Source organism: Euphorbia lathyris, chromosome 9, assembly GCF_963576675.1.
Source record: "Euphorbia lathyris chromosome 9, ddEupLath1.1, whole genome shotgun sequence".
Classification (NCBI taxonomy): domain Eukaryota; kingdom Viridiplantae; phylum Streptophyta; class Magnoliopsida; order Malpighiales; family Euphorbiaceae; genus Euphorbia; species Euphorbia lathyris.
The window spans coordinates 17,672,839-17,688,213 of NC_088918.1; the positions used below are offsets into that span (position 1 = coordinate 17,672,839).

At 31.7% G+C, this 15,375-nt stretch overlaps 1 long non-coding RNA gene across 2 annotated transcripts; it reads left to right on the plus strand.

Annotated features, from left to right (window-relative positions):
- The first annotated feature begins 2,527 nt into the window (after window positions 1-2,527).
- On the plus strand, window positions 2,528-5,802 carry LOC136206884 (uncharacterized). Of its 2 annotated transcripts, XR_010676472.1 has the most exons (9): window positions 2,528-2,779; window positions 2,862-2,948; window positions 3,563-3,753; window positions 4,057-4,171; window positions 4,465-4,524; window positions 4,615-4,717; window positions 4,894-5,006; window positions 5,138-5,305; window positions 5,620-5,802. It is a non-coding gene; the product is annotated as an uncharacterized lncRNA (long non-coding RNA). The 2 variants fall into 2 exon arrangements; XR_010676473.1 differs by lacking the exon at window positions 4,615-4,717.
- Window positions 5,803-15,375: the final 9,573 nt, after the last annotated feature.

Below are 15,375 nucleotides of genomic sequence, written 5' to 3' on the forward strand. Positions count from 1 at the left end.
TTAAAATATTTGATGGGAGAGTTTTGAGCATCCATCGGAGAATTTTTTAAACTCTATATTGACAGTGTTTCATGGTTTCGTTTAGAGTTTTAGAGTATTACCTTCTTTATATTTTTGTATCAATCCAGTTCAAAACGTAAAACTAAAAAAATGTGCATTTATTATTTTAATTAATGGGTTATTTACTCATTAATTCCATTTACTTACAGATTAATTTTAAATTAAATCAAATTTCATTGAAAAGTTGGTAAAACAATACATTTTTAGCTTTTAAAGGGGCAAAAAACATATATATTCAATTTTTATAGACTGGTTTGAAATTTTTTTCCCCAAAACGAATCTAGGTTAGATCTGTCCATGGACCGGGCCGGGCTGGGCTTGGACCAAACCTACTGGGTTTTATGTACAAAGTCTAGTCCAATCCCAGCCCAACCCGCTATTAATTTAGGCGGGTTGGGCTAGGCTGGACTTGGACTTAAAAATTAAATCCCAAGTCCAACTCGTATAAATCCAAACTAAATATATATATATATATATATATATATATATATAAATTCTAATTATGAAAAACAAATTTTATACTTAAAAGTAAATATTTAATATATAAATTTATTAATGAATATTAATAGGCGGGCCGGACTGGGCCAGTCCGTGCTATTTTTATTTATCCCAAACCCGCCCAAAAAATAGACGGGTTTTAATGCGGATGGACTAGAGATCAATTTTTATTGTCCAAGTCCGACCCAAAGGCACGGGTCTCGGAAGGCTGGGCGGGTACTGAATCCGTGGACAGAGCTAATCCAAATAAACTACTTAATATTTGTGATTAAAATATTTGATAGCAGAGTTTTGTCTTCTAAGATAAACCTATCCAGCTTGATATGAATTAGTGTAATCCACCTAAAATATAATATTATAGTTTATTACAATAAAAAGGTAATTATTTTATTAATTTTATATATGAATTCTAAAGACTAAAAAACGAAATAACAAACAAAAACTAAGACTTGAATTACGTTATGATGAGAAAACCAAGATGCGAAAACCAATAAGAAAAAAAACTAAGATGAAGCAACTTTATGATGATAATAATCCTATAATTCTTTAAAGAGTTATCATTATACCAAATTATTTTATACAATTAAAGTAGAACATGGAAATGAACAGTAACTCAAAATCAATTTGGAATTCCATGTAAATTACTAAATTACTCCTAGCCACTGACCTTTGCCCATTTAACATTATGGTCATTGAATTTTAATTTTTAACAGTATGGTCACTGAATTTTACACTTTTTAATACCGGTGGTCACTCAACGCCTCAAAACGACCGTTGACGGCCTAAAAATAAAAAACCCAAAGCGTTAATGATATTCTAAGGAACTTTAATTCTTGAAAATTTTCGTTTTGACGTCATTTAGGTGTTGTTTTGTTAGGAGAGAGTGAATTTTTAGAGAGAGAAAACTCCAAAAAATGTGGTTTCATGGTAAATGTCGTTCTGAACAATTTTAATTCTTGAATATTTTCATTTTGAGGTCGTTAACGGTCACTTTGAGGAGTTAGTTAAAATTTAATGGCCACCGATGTTAAAAAGTGTAAAATTAGTAGCCATGCCGTTAAGAATTGAAGTTCAGTGGTCACAATGTTAATTAAAATAAATAAAGTTGAGGGGCCATGGGTGTAATTTACCCTTCTAAAAGGATAATTACACACTTTTCATTACCCATCTGCCCATTTTTTTCTCCATGTTTATTATTTTGAATTGGCTTCCATGAACCTATCCAAAAAACTTGATTAACCCCTAAAACTTTCAAAGTGTCTCGATAGCTCTGTTAACTTGCATACAATATCCAATTAACCTCCTGAACTTGCTCAAAATGTAATCATTTGATTACTCGGTTGCAAAAAAAAAGTAAGTTAAATACTGAAAAAGTATTAGACACTTCTTAAAAAAAAGTAAAACGATAAATTCGACATATGCGGTTCTAATATTAGAGAATAATAGTTTTATAGTTGAACGAGTAATAACTTCATTTCTAATCTATTTTTAAATTATGTAATAACATTCTAAGATGTGTGGAATACATCTTCCGTATTTAACTTACTTTTTTGCAATCGAGTGATCAATTGATTACATTTTACGCAAATTCAGGAAGCTAATTAACTTGACATTTTATACACGTTAAATGAGCTATCGAGACACTTTGAAAATTCAGAGGGTTGCTCAAGCTTTTTGGACAACACTACAAAAAATGAGACTTACAGGCACAATTAGTTGGTGACAAATTATAATTTTAGTCCTCAATTATAAATTTTAAATTAGTATAGAGGACTACTATATCTTTTTGTCTCTGATTTTTTTAATTAAGAAAAGGGGACGAATTTAGTTAGTTGAAAAAATAAATATTGTACATTTAGTTTTTGAAAAGGAAAGGGGACGACACACGTTATCTTCTTTTTTCCCCAATTGAAATTAATATATCGGCTTTTTTGTTTAGGGTTAATCCTTTCTATCTCTCTCTCTCGCTCTTCTACCCCTCCATGCTAGTTCGATACACCGTCTTTGTCTGCAACCGGCGCCACCAAACATCCCTTCTCTCTCTCGTTTGTTCTTTCGATTCGTTTTCCTTCTCCATTTGGCTTTCTCTGTTCTTTCATTTTCCTTCCTTTCATCTCCTCCCAATCGTGATCGATGAATTCAATACTAATCGACAAATTCAAGATAACTGCCTTTGACGATGGCAATGGTTTAGGTTCTCCAGATGATGTTGGTGTCCAAGGTAATTGATCATTCTTTGAGCATTTTACTGTAATTTAAGTTATTTGAATCCAATTATGTAATTTCTTTTTTACATTTTTTAGGTTTTTGGAATCTATATCAGAATATATTTAGCCTGGTCAATAAATTGGGGATTAAACCAATCGCTTTATTAAACTGAGAGACTAGAGGTATGTATAATCACTTGAAACTCGAATGAAGAATTGAGGAGAATGTCCATAATTTTAAACATTAATATTTTAGGGAAAAAAACTTGTCATCAACTTTAGTTCTAGAAAAACGAATTGATATACTGAGGATCATTCTGCAGGCTGAATTTTTGATATTCGAAGACCAGCCTTAGTTGGCTACCCCATTGGGAACCTTATCTTATACTCAAGCAATCAATACATATATGTTATATTTCAACCAAAATGATTTTTTGGACTTTGAAAAAATAATATTCACTGTATTGATTTTTGTAAGTTATATATGGATTGATCATTCATCACTACCATATATTTGTAGTGATTGATTTTGACAACACGGAATGGCATGGAGAAAATACTATCCAAATAAGGATTTTTTAACTGCAACTTCAGATTTCAGGAATTTTAAAAATTACTTGTTGCTTATACTTTACTTAGACAGTTGTCGGTATCCTATTTGGAGTATTGCTGATAGTTACTGCCAAGGAACTTTTCAAACCATTTGGCTGCTCATTAAGGCTTAATTGGAATGTTTTTTGTCTGAATATTTCACAAAATTGATTATTGCTTTGATGCTCTTAATATTTGATCATCAGATTTTGAATCTGTTAGTGGTGGAATCCTTGATACTTCAGCAACATGCGAGTCTATTGACGATCTAAATTGCAGAACTTCAGCAAGTTCATTGCCAGAGTCTCCAAAGAAGCAGAGGATATCAAAACTACAAGAAACATTTTCAGTACTCGAAGAAGAGGATGCTTGTCCCATTTGCCTCGCATGTGTGAAGGTGTCTATAAATTATATTGTGATTCATAATATTCTAAGATATTTTGTGTGTGTTTGCTTAAACTTGATGTTCAAACTGTCGGCATCTACTTGCAGATTATGATACAGAGAATCCAATTTTTTTTTACCAAATGCGAACATCATTTATAAACTGGTATAGTTTAGGCTGGCAATTTCATAAAATGTAAAGGAATAGAAAAGAAAAGGATTTATGGCACTGTTCATTTCTGGTGACATGACTTTGCTTCTTTCTGGTTAACATGAATACAGAATGTTCACTTTTTTATGTTTCTTAATTTCACAGGAAATGTTATTTGGCAATGGCTTCAATTACTAGCATTTCCCAAGATGAAAAGTTGATTAGCAGTTTCGGTAGAAAGCTTGCCAACTTAGTGGATTGAGATGCAGGTAAAGCTAAGGTACTTGGATACATTTTATTGGATCCTTAGCTCTGACTTTGATTGTTGCACCTTTTATCCACGTCTTTTTTCTCTTGGCCTAATTTGTCGAAAGCTAAGGTACGTGGATTACATTTTATAGCTCTTAAAATACTTCAAATATTGTTATATGGGTAATGTACATGAAATTATTATAATCTTCAACTGAATTCTTAATTGCTTTAGTACTTTATTTTCTGTTCTGCCAATAGAAATAACTGATATACTTTTTTTTCTATTTTTAGTCTATTAATTGGTGCTTCTTGAAATTTCAGGTTTTAATTTTGATGCACAGGTTCTTTAGTACATCAGGTGGAATATTTCCACGAGCTAAGGTAGTTTCTTCTGAGATATTGAGTGTTTTATCTTTCCAGTTTTTTTTTGTAAATTCAATAATGGTGTCTAATTAATACTTAAATTCCTAGGGTACAGTTCCCGCATCCACTTAATTGAAAAAGGATATAAAAGAACTCAGAATGGTTATCCTGCAGATTCTGGCAGTGAAGTTAACTGTTCTGAATATTCTGGGTATGCTAATTGCTCATTTGATTTTATGGGTTTGCCGGCACATGTTGACTACCTTCAAGTTTATGTTAAAGCAGAATATGATTAGCTATTTCAATTTGAAGATTGCACTGAATTATTCCCTTCTAACTCTAAGCTATGCGTTCCTCAACTTAATTTTACTTTGGAAATATTTGCAGGCCAAGTTGTCTGCTAAGGGTGATGAGGCCCTGAAAGATAGGGAAGTTGTTGTCTTTGCTTTAAATGATGTGGCTGAGGGTTGATTAATGGCCTTTATCCTCATTTGTCTCAGGTAAATTTATTTATGTTCTTCCAATTTAATTGGCTCTATTTAAAGTAGAAAGCAGACAATCCTGATCTACATGCTTTCTTCAATTTTTCTAAAATACAGAACATGGTTGTGACATGCTGTTAAATTTTCAGGTTCAGCTGACAGTATTGTGAAATTCTTGAATTTGGTTGATTGGATCCACAAGACCTGAAGTGGAGTTGAACCTTCTAGTTTATGCCTAAGAAGCACAAAGTGATGATGAAGATATTAACACGATGAATGCTTACTAAGATGCTAATGAATGAAGGAAAAATTTGAAGGTAATTTTGGCTATTTGTTTACAACTGTTAGGCTACATTTGATTTATTTATTTACAACATAATGTGAATAGAAATAAGAGATCAACAGTACAAAATGCCTAGTCAAGCTGGTACTTTTTGTATGAGAACTCATAAGATCAGTGCAAACATCAACAATGTAAAACTTAAATTTCAGTGGTGTTAATATTACACTAATTCCCTTCTCAAAACATAATACACTAATTATGTAGTTATCATTTTGGGAGTGATGTTGATAGTAATTATTTGATTTAGGAAGGCAAATGTTATATGACATTTTCTGTGTTCATTTGCAGTGAAGGATTTGAGAAGAATGAAACGATTTAAAGCTAAAGGGGATATCGTTAGATTGATCTTAAGAATGATGGTGGAACATATAGAACCAATGTTATTTGGGAAGGACGTAGTTCCTTTTTTTCTAATAATTTTTTGTTGAATATTAAGGTTACATAATAAATCATTTTGTGTTGATTTTTTTTGTTTTATTTATGTTTATAAATGAGGTTATGGTTTATTTGAAAAATGAACCAGTAAATTACTGATTATGGTTGATGTTGAAAAATGAACCCGTAAATTTACCGGTTTAAATTAATAATTAACATTTTTATTTTTTTTAGGGCGTGTGTCGTTCTTTATTGTAAGGACAGAAATATGTCACTATTACATGGGGACGACAGTCGTCCCTATGAATGGGGACGAGATGTTGTCCCTAAGAACGGGGATGAGATGTTGTCCCTAAGAACGGGGATGAGATGTTGTCCCTAAGAACGGGGACGACAGTCGTCCGTAAGAACGGGGATGAGATGTCCTTAAGAACGGGAACGACAGTCGTCCCTAAGAACGAGGATGAAATGTTGTCCCTAAGAAGGGGGACGATAATCCTCCCAAAGAATGGGGACGACAGTTGTCCCAAAGAATGAGGACGACATCATGTTTTTTGTCCCCTATAGAATCAAGGACGGAGGAAACAAGGACGAAAAATAGGGACGAAAAAATTGTCCCTGAAAGTATAGGGGACAAATTTTCATATTTTTGGGGACGATTTTTGTCGTCTCTGAAAATCCTTTTTTTTGTAGTGCAAGTTCAGGTGACAAATGGTGTATTAAGACTTTTGAATTTCCTTCTTTTTGTGGATGTGGATTCACCTTTTAAATACAAAACCCTATTAAATTTAGATTCTAAAAATATATTTTCATCTATTCAAGATGTAGTTTTTTTTCTCTTCTAATATCTTTCAACCTATTATAAGAGTTGTTGTTGCAGGTTTGAGAGATCGAATAAGTGATGATTGAGAATTAATCTTGCAATTTTTGTATTTAGTTGTTACCGAATAAACAAATTTTTATATTCAACAAGATAATATTTTAATACCACAAAAATATACTTCAACATGAAAATTATTTAAAAAAAACAAAATTAATTCAAAGAATAGAATTAATATTTTAAATTTTTTTATCACAAAATAAAATATCATATCAAAGTAAAATATGTATATAACAAGAATTTAATAGTTGATTAAAAAAACAACAATTTAATACTAAATTAAAATTTTTACAAATAATGTTTTAATAAAAAAATGTTAAATAATGAACTAAACTAAATAATTTGTATTTAGAAAAGCATAATTTCTCCTAGCAGTTGCTGGGCATGGGAGAATGTTAGGTGTTTCTACCCTATCTGTTCCTCCTTCTTTTCTTTTGCCTTCTCTCCTAGAGGATAAGATTGGAGTCAGCCTTCCTAGACTGATCCCGGTGTAGGTTTTTTGTTGGTTTTGTTTTTTTCCTTTCCTTTCTTACCAAAAAAAAAAGAAAAGCATAATTTCTCTCATGTTTCTTTAACACTAGTAGAAAATGTTATTTTAATTAATATTTTTGAAAAAATAAAAAACTGCATTGGTTTTTACTGGGTTATTGAATTTAAATTTGAGTGAAGCAAATATCAAGTATAAAAAAGCCAAACAATGCTCTAAAGTGCCAAGCAAGATTTCACTGTCATATTAAAATGTCCAACAAATGCCAACCAAGATTCTTCTATTAACCCTATAAATACTAGAATGAGAGACAAGCTTCAAATCCAATTCAAAACAGCTTCCATTTTTCTGAATTTCATCAGAGGAAAAAAAATAAGAAACAAGTAGAAATAATAAATTTATAAATAATAGTCTTTAAGTTGATTGTTATTAAGTTACTTTAGAATAACTTATAAAAAGTTATGTGATGTTAAGTTAGAATCTTAATTAGTCATGAAGAGTTATTAAATGTTATTTATTAGATTTGTAATAGTTACATTTTTCATGTAGTATAAATAGATATATCTTGTATAAGTTAAAAGTGAAGAAGCACAAATTAAAGAGAAATAAAATTAAGAAAAACATTCTCCCATATTTCTTTCAGGGGCCGTTTGGTTTGGGGTCTTTAGGAATGAGAATGGGAATGAGAGGTTCATTCTCTTTGTTCTTGTTTGTTTAAAAAAAAACTCATTCCCTTTACCCACTTTAGGTTAAGCCATTACCCCATGCCCTCTAGGGAATTGGATTCCTTTTACCCCATTCTCTTTCCTAAACATATCCAAACATATAGAGGAATTAATGGTTATTGATTTATTGAAGAAGATAAACGAATTAACTACCCTGTGTGATATTACTGGCTGTGTTATTATTTACAGCACTTCTGATTCTCAGCCGGAGGTTTGGCCGTCACCGGACCGAACTCAACATGAGGGTTTTCTCAAGAAGAGAATCAGGAAGGCAAATGAACAGCTGGCAAAGCAGAGAAAGGAGAACCGGGACAAGGAGGTAACTCGGCTGATATTCCAAGGCATCACCGGACAAAACCTGATCAATGTGAACCTTATTGATTTGCGTGATCTTAATTCCGCAATTGATAAAAACATGGAGGAGGTGAACAAAAAAAGAGAAGCTTCGGTGGCTCAAGGGACGCTGGTCGTGGTGGCTGAGCCCCCAGAGACGCAACAATTCTAGTTTGGTGGCGGTGCTGAAGGGACGATGCCGGCGTTTACCGATGTGACTGAAAATATCCTTTGGTCAAGTGATTTTTTTTTGCATCTGATAGGTTTATATAAAAAAGGTTATTTTTATCTCTGCAATAATATCTGGAATAGTGGAATAATATGTTCATGTCTCATATGAGATTTTTTTTTTCCCAACACCAATCTATATATCTGCTATTGAATGTTTGTGATTAAAATATTTGATACTAAAGTTTTATCTACTATCCTGAATTAGTGTAATTGGTTTAAAATGGCATTTAATTTATTACAAAAAATATTAATTTTATATATGAATTGTAAAGATGAAAAAACAAAATAACAAAAAAAAACCCTAAGACTGAATTAAATTACATTATGATGAAAAAACCAAATAAAAAATAAAAACTAAGGCGGAGCAGGGCCGACCGTGGGCCTAGGTTAGGAGTGCAGCGGTCTAGGACCAAAGGCTATAAGGGACCCAAAAAAATTTTTAGGTCTATAAATATATGGTGTAATTTTTTTATATATATATTCTCTTCTCTTAGAAGATAGAATTGGGGTTAGCTTCCCTAGGCTAATTCCTGGGTAGTTTGTTTTTGTTCGTTTTTCTTTTCCTTTTCTACAAAAAAAAAAAAAAATACTATTTAAGTTTTAAATGGTTCAAATAATTGACATTTTAGACTTTAAAAGAGCCCAATTGATTTATTGGATATAGGTTAAGAGTTCATTTAAAAACATTGTGAAACATCTTTGTGATTTTGAATAAATAGAAGTATATTTTCGCAAACGTAATAATATGTACTGTACAATTATTAATTTATCACAATTTTTTTTATTAAAAGGGCTCTTACTTCTTATTTCGCTAAGGGCCCATAAATTGTTAGGACCGGCCTGGAGACTGAGTCACTTTGTGATGATAATAATCATATAATTCTTCAAAGAGAATGTGATGTAGATTAAGTCGATATGACAGTTTTAATCGTAAACCGACAAAGATTACAAACTCTTAAAGCTAAAACTTGAAGGATGAGTAATCCCAAATTAGATGAAGCCAAGCTCCAATGGAGGCTCAAAATTTAATAATATCAATGTTATGTTTCAATACAAAATAAGATCCTTTTATACCTACCTCTAATAGATGGGAAAAGACCAAAAGGATAGACTAAGGTTACATCTAGAGGTAGTAGCCCTAGGGGTAATTAAGGAACAAAATAAAAAGGTGTCAGTATTGTAAATAGGACATAGTGGCAAAGCAGTAAATAAGAGGTACCCACATTTGTCCCCTTCCACAAGAACTTGGGAAGGAAGTCTTTATTATACGAACCCACGCTCCACGATTTCGACCTCTTGGCCTTCCTCACCTCTAACTAGTCTCTCCTCCACGCTTGGATCAACTCTTCCATGCTCCACGTGTTCTAACGCACGCTCTGCATGGATGGGGTCCTAGACTTGGCTCTCCTTGGCTGGGTCTCTCCCTCCTTCACGGACATTGAACTCACGCTCCGGGTGACTTGACTCCTGGCCACTCGAGCTAAAGATGCTCTCATCAGAATGTCATGCTAATTTATGGATACAAATTGATATGGACAATTTATAATTTTTATCCTCGATTATAGTTTTAAAATTAATATAAGGACAACTATATTAAGCGTCCCTAATTGAATTTTTAATTTATAATAAAGGATAAAATTCAATTAATATAAATTAATTATATTTTTATACGTAAATATATTTAGCGGTTATGTACAACGATCGTGGCCAATAAGAAATTTTTAGGATCAGTTGTTTCAAACAACCGACTCCAAAGAACTTTTACATTAGTTTTTTTATACAAACCGTTGCAATAAGGCGTCACCAAAAACCATTTTTCTACTAGTGTTAATAATAAGAGGGTCAAGTCCACAACAACAAACAGTAAGGAGGTCAAAAATTGATTCTCAATTCTGCAAATTAACAGTATAAAGAGAGGTGGATCCCAGGTAGGAGGGGGGAGGAAATTAAATAAGTCAAAAATTACACTTGTAAACACTATAATTACAATAGATAACAAGAAGAGGTTGCTACAACAAGCATTTTGTAATCAATTTCAGCATGAATACAAAAGTAGAAATTATTAAGAAAAAAATTCTCTGTTGTTTCATTTCATTTTTTTTTCTTAATCCTCCTAATTTTTTTGCTTAATATAAAAAAAACACCATTCTTAGCCCTTTACTAAAAAAACACCCCCCCAAACTTAAAAAATGGTTGTGTTGTTGAATAAGGAAAAGCCAACAGTCCTTTAAACACTAAGCACCGATTTATAGAAAATAAATACGATCACTTTCTTCATTGCTAGAAAACCTGGTTTTTAGTACAGTAAAACTTCTATATAGGAATACTCTATATAGTAATAACCTCTATTTTGTTATAAAAAAAACTTGGTCCCAACTTGGGCCAGTTATAAATAGGAATAACCTCCCAAACATTATTTGTTATACACTTTTCAAGTCCCACCTTTAGAAGCTATGCCTCTATATAGTAATAATTATATATATATATATATTAAGAATTCAAACTAAATTATAAAATATGAGTTGGAAACAAAAACTACAACTTGAAATTATAAATATTTAGTGTTCTCATTGATGTTTACATTTTTTCACTAAAACTCTTCCAATTATCTATATATTGAAAACCTAAACTCTAAATTGAAATTCTAAATATTTAATTTGTTCCATTAATGTCTATTGTTATACATTATATATAAACCATGCATGCATATGATAAAAATTTAAAATTTTAGAAATTTTATTATACCAAACTCTATTTAGTAATAACCTCCCAATTGTTATACAAATAGCTCGGTCCCAAATGTATTCCTATACAGGGGTTTTACTGTATGCAAAAAAAAAAATAATCAGATTATTCATAGCCTAAAAACCCTTTTTATTCAATTTTATATCCTTTTTAAACCGAAAAATCAATAGGCAACCAACTAATAAGCCACATAAATGGCTAGCATAGAGAACTCAGAGTTCTCAGCTGTTCTCCTAAGAGACTTAAAAAGAAAAAAGAAGGTCAATGGAAAGAAGAATGACAAAAAAGGAAAAAAATAGCATAGAGATAGGCGAAGTTACACTTTCCATTGGATCAGAGTATTTTAGGATGGTCTTAGTTAGTCAGGAGCCCAAAGTGAGTAAAAAAACCTCACTTGAAAGTCACTGAAACTCATTGAAAGCCATAAGTATATTATTTCAAAGTTAGTGAAATTTGAAATTTTTGGATTGAAAATCATTGAAATTGAGCGATTTACAGAAATCAAAAGCCACCAAGACATTAGAACTACCTCTGAGTCATGCCAGAACCCCAAGCAACCAAAGTAACCATTCAAAACACACAAAAAAACAAAGTGACCCGAAGTAGCCAAACAACATATATCGAACAAAGAAATCGAGAGCAAATGGGCAAGATAGAGGAGTTCATTTTAGCCTTTAGGCTGAGTAAACAAAGAAGAAGTTGAATAGTAAAGAATAAGAGGGTTTGATTTTGAAAATGAAATGAAAGAGAGAAGTAATAGTCGCAACTCTTGAGGGATGAGAGAATAGAGTGTTTGATCATTAATACCAATAACCTTAAAACATCAAATTTATACTGATGGACATAAAACGTATACTAATTACCAAATATGCTAAATTTGCATATTGGAGCGAAGCAAATTGATGATTTATCTTATAATAAATGTAAAAATGTCAAACAATACTGTAAACTGTCAAGTAAGATTTGACTATCATATCAAAATCTCAAATGTAGTTTAATTTTGATAAATTTTACATTAATACGCAGTGGCGGATCTAGGAATCGACGTCCAGGGGGGCTGATTTTAGTCCGATTATTAGGAGTAATTTTTCGAAGTCTAGTCTGTTAGGGGTGGAATTTTTTTTTAAGCTTTTAGCACACTTAAACTTAATGGTTTTGGTATGTTAACTAAAAATTGTAACATTTTCACACTTTTTTTTTATTTTTAGCTATAATTTTTTTTTTATAATTTTCATAAAATTTAATTTAGAAATTAAGTTAAATTGAATCTCAAAATAAGAAATTGATTTGTTTTATAGAAAAGAGATAATAAATTCTTAAAAAAAGAGATATAATAAAAATAATAGATAAGTACAAAAAAAATGCATATGGTTTACACTTTTTACAAACGCGAACTTGTGGTTTTTTTTACAAACAGAGGTATGTGTTAAACGCCGTTAGCAAACAGAGGCTAAATTGACTAACTGTGTTAAAATTCAAAGAGAAAAGAGTTAATTTGGTCCTTATATTTATTTATTTTATAAATTAACCCCTAATTATCTAATTATCACAAATAAACCCCAAAATCAAAAATAAAAATAAAAAATATCATCTTCTCCATCTCTTTTTAATTTTTTTATTTTCCTTCTTCTTTCTCTCTTCTTCTTCTTCTTCTTTTCTTCTTCCTCCTCTCCTCTCTTCTTCTAATTTTTTTTAATTATTCTCAAAATTTCAGAACGTCTGAAATCCAGACGTTCATCACGTCTGGAAAATCCGGAGAGAAGAGAGAGAAAGAAGAAGGAAAATAAAAAATGAAAAAGAGATGGAGAAGATGGTTTTTTTTTTATTTTGGGGTTTATTTGTGATAATTAGATAATTAAAGGGGTTAATTTATAAAATTAATTATGTCGGTAGTAGACTTTTTTTTGTAGTGCTTAAAAAAACTCAATGGTGGCAATGATCAAGATGAGTTCTTGATTGGAATTACTGTTAACATTGTCATTTTCAACTTGCTTAAATATTCGGAGATTTCATCAAAACTTTCATTAAATAACAGGTTAATTACATATAAATGTATTGTGCTTTCATCAATTTGCAGATGGATACTTGTGTTATTTTTCTTTACAAACTCAAACCATATGGTTCTAAAATTTTGTATTTTTTTTACTTTCCCAAATTTAGCCGATAATTTTCAAGAATTAAAGTTTTTTAGTATCATCTTTATTATGGAACAATATTTTTAATTTATCAAAATTATCATTTTTCTCTGTCTACACTACAAGAAAAATCGCTATCACCGACGCATCTGACCGAGGGAATTTATTTTGTCGGAATCACCGACGGAATACCGAGACAATAAGTGTGTCGGAAATCGCCTACACATTCACCTACACTTTCCTAGAATGTGCAGGTGATAATTAGCGGGATAATTTCTGTTCCAATCACCAACATATATTGTCGGTGACTACAAACGTCGGCAATATCACCAACAAATTTTGTCTACAGGCCGACATAATATGTGTCGGTGATTATAATATTAAAAAAATAAAACTAAAGTTACTTTATTTCCTTAAAAAAATAAAGAAAGTAACTTAATATATAAAAAGACATTTTTTCAGCCTTCAACCCTAACCCTTTCGTATCTCTTTCTCAATCTTATTTTGGAACGCCGCCCACCCACCCACCCACCCTTTCCTCTCTTGCTCTTCTCCTCGCCTTGACCAACACCAAAGCCACTGCTCATGTACCTCCTCCATCGCTCCCTCTGCGACGTATTGTTCTTTCTCTTCTGGTTCTCTCCTCCATTTTCTCAATCTGCCTTAAGGAGATGTGCTTGTGCTCGATCTACTCTTCAGGTACGGATCTCGCCTTTTCTCGTTTTTACTTGCTTTTAATTTCAGGTTTGTTACGGTTGTTGCTTTCGTTTGATATTGTTTGAAGTATTTAGGTCATAACCTCTCCTCTGGTATGCACTTGTTATGTTTGTGAAAATTATAGTTGAATAAAAGATAAAATTTTACTGCTTTGAGTTGAAATTGCTAGCTAATTTTACATCACTTGTGGCTGCTTAATGATGTAAGTTTCTCATTTTTGGTTTATATGAACTTCATCTACAAAAATTTGGTTTAATTCACAGGGCTTATCCATGGAAATAGTAGAAAGGAAATTACTTTTGACAGGAACAACTTAAACAACTGGCAAATATGCAGGTATTCCTTGCAAACACATAGCCCCTTTAGAAGGACTAACAATATTAGTTCCAATGACCTATGTTGAAAGTTGCTTGATTATCGTACTGTTGAATTGCATGATTCAAAAATAATTGCAACTATGGAAGATGCATCAGTCCTCATTATGGGTATGGATGTGTCTATTAAGAATGAAGATATGAACATAGTCAATATTCACCTCCCAGTGAAGCAGCAACTTGTAAAAACAGAAGTTGCAGAAGTATCCGAAGGACCCCTAGTTCTTGTTATGATGTCGGAATGGGGAATGGATATTTTGGTTTGTCAAGGCAAATAAGAAAAGGCATATTATGTGTTGGATACCCTGTAGCTACATCAGATGTTATTTTTGGTTATTACAACCCAAGTAAGTCTTAATTCTTAAAATCATTTAAATATATAGTTGTTGATGAGAAAACAGTTTCATTCTGAAATTAAATATGTTTAGAATTTTCAGGTGGAAGATTTCCAATAACATGGTATCTTGAATCAGTACCTCTATCTGATTCTTGGTTGATTGTTGGTTTTCTGTGTCATATAATTAATAATGAATGAGGTAATGGATATTTAGTCCTGCTTGATTATTTTCTTGCTATATTTCTTTGCTAAATAAATTACATGTGAACTAATTTTAGGTGCTATTGGATTTGCACTGGTTTGAATTAATTCACTTCTATACAACTCAAAAGATAAAGCATGTGTAGTTGAGGATTTAGTAGTGTTTTGCAATTTATAGTGTTATTGTCCTTTTTGGTATCGTGGTTTCTATATGGGAAAAATGTATTAATATTCTAGTTGAGATAATTTTTGGGATAAGTAACAAAAATAGGTCTATGGTTTTGGGGAAGTATCAATTTAGACTCCACGTATAAAATAGCATCAATATAGGCTTAACGTTTAAAGAATGTATCAATTTACGCATCGATAACGGATTGGACACGTCATTCCTATTACTCGGTTAAGTTTTGATTTCAATGACGTGTCTCGTTCCACAAAGGAGGCCTAAATTGGTACATTTTTTAAACGTTAAGCCTATATTGATGCTGTTTTATACGTGGAGTC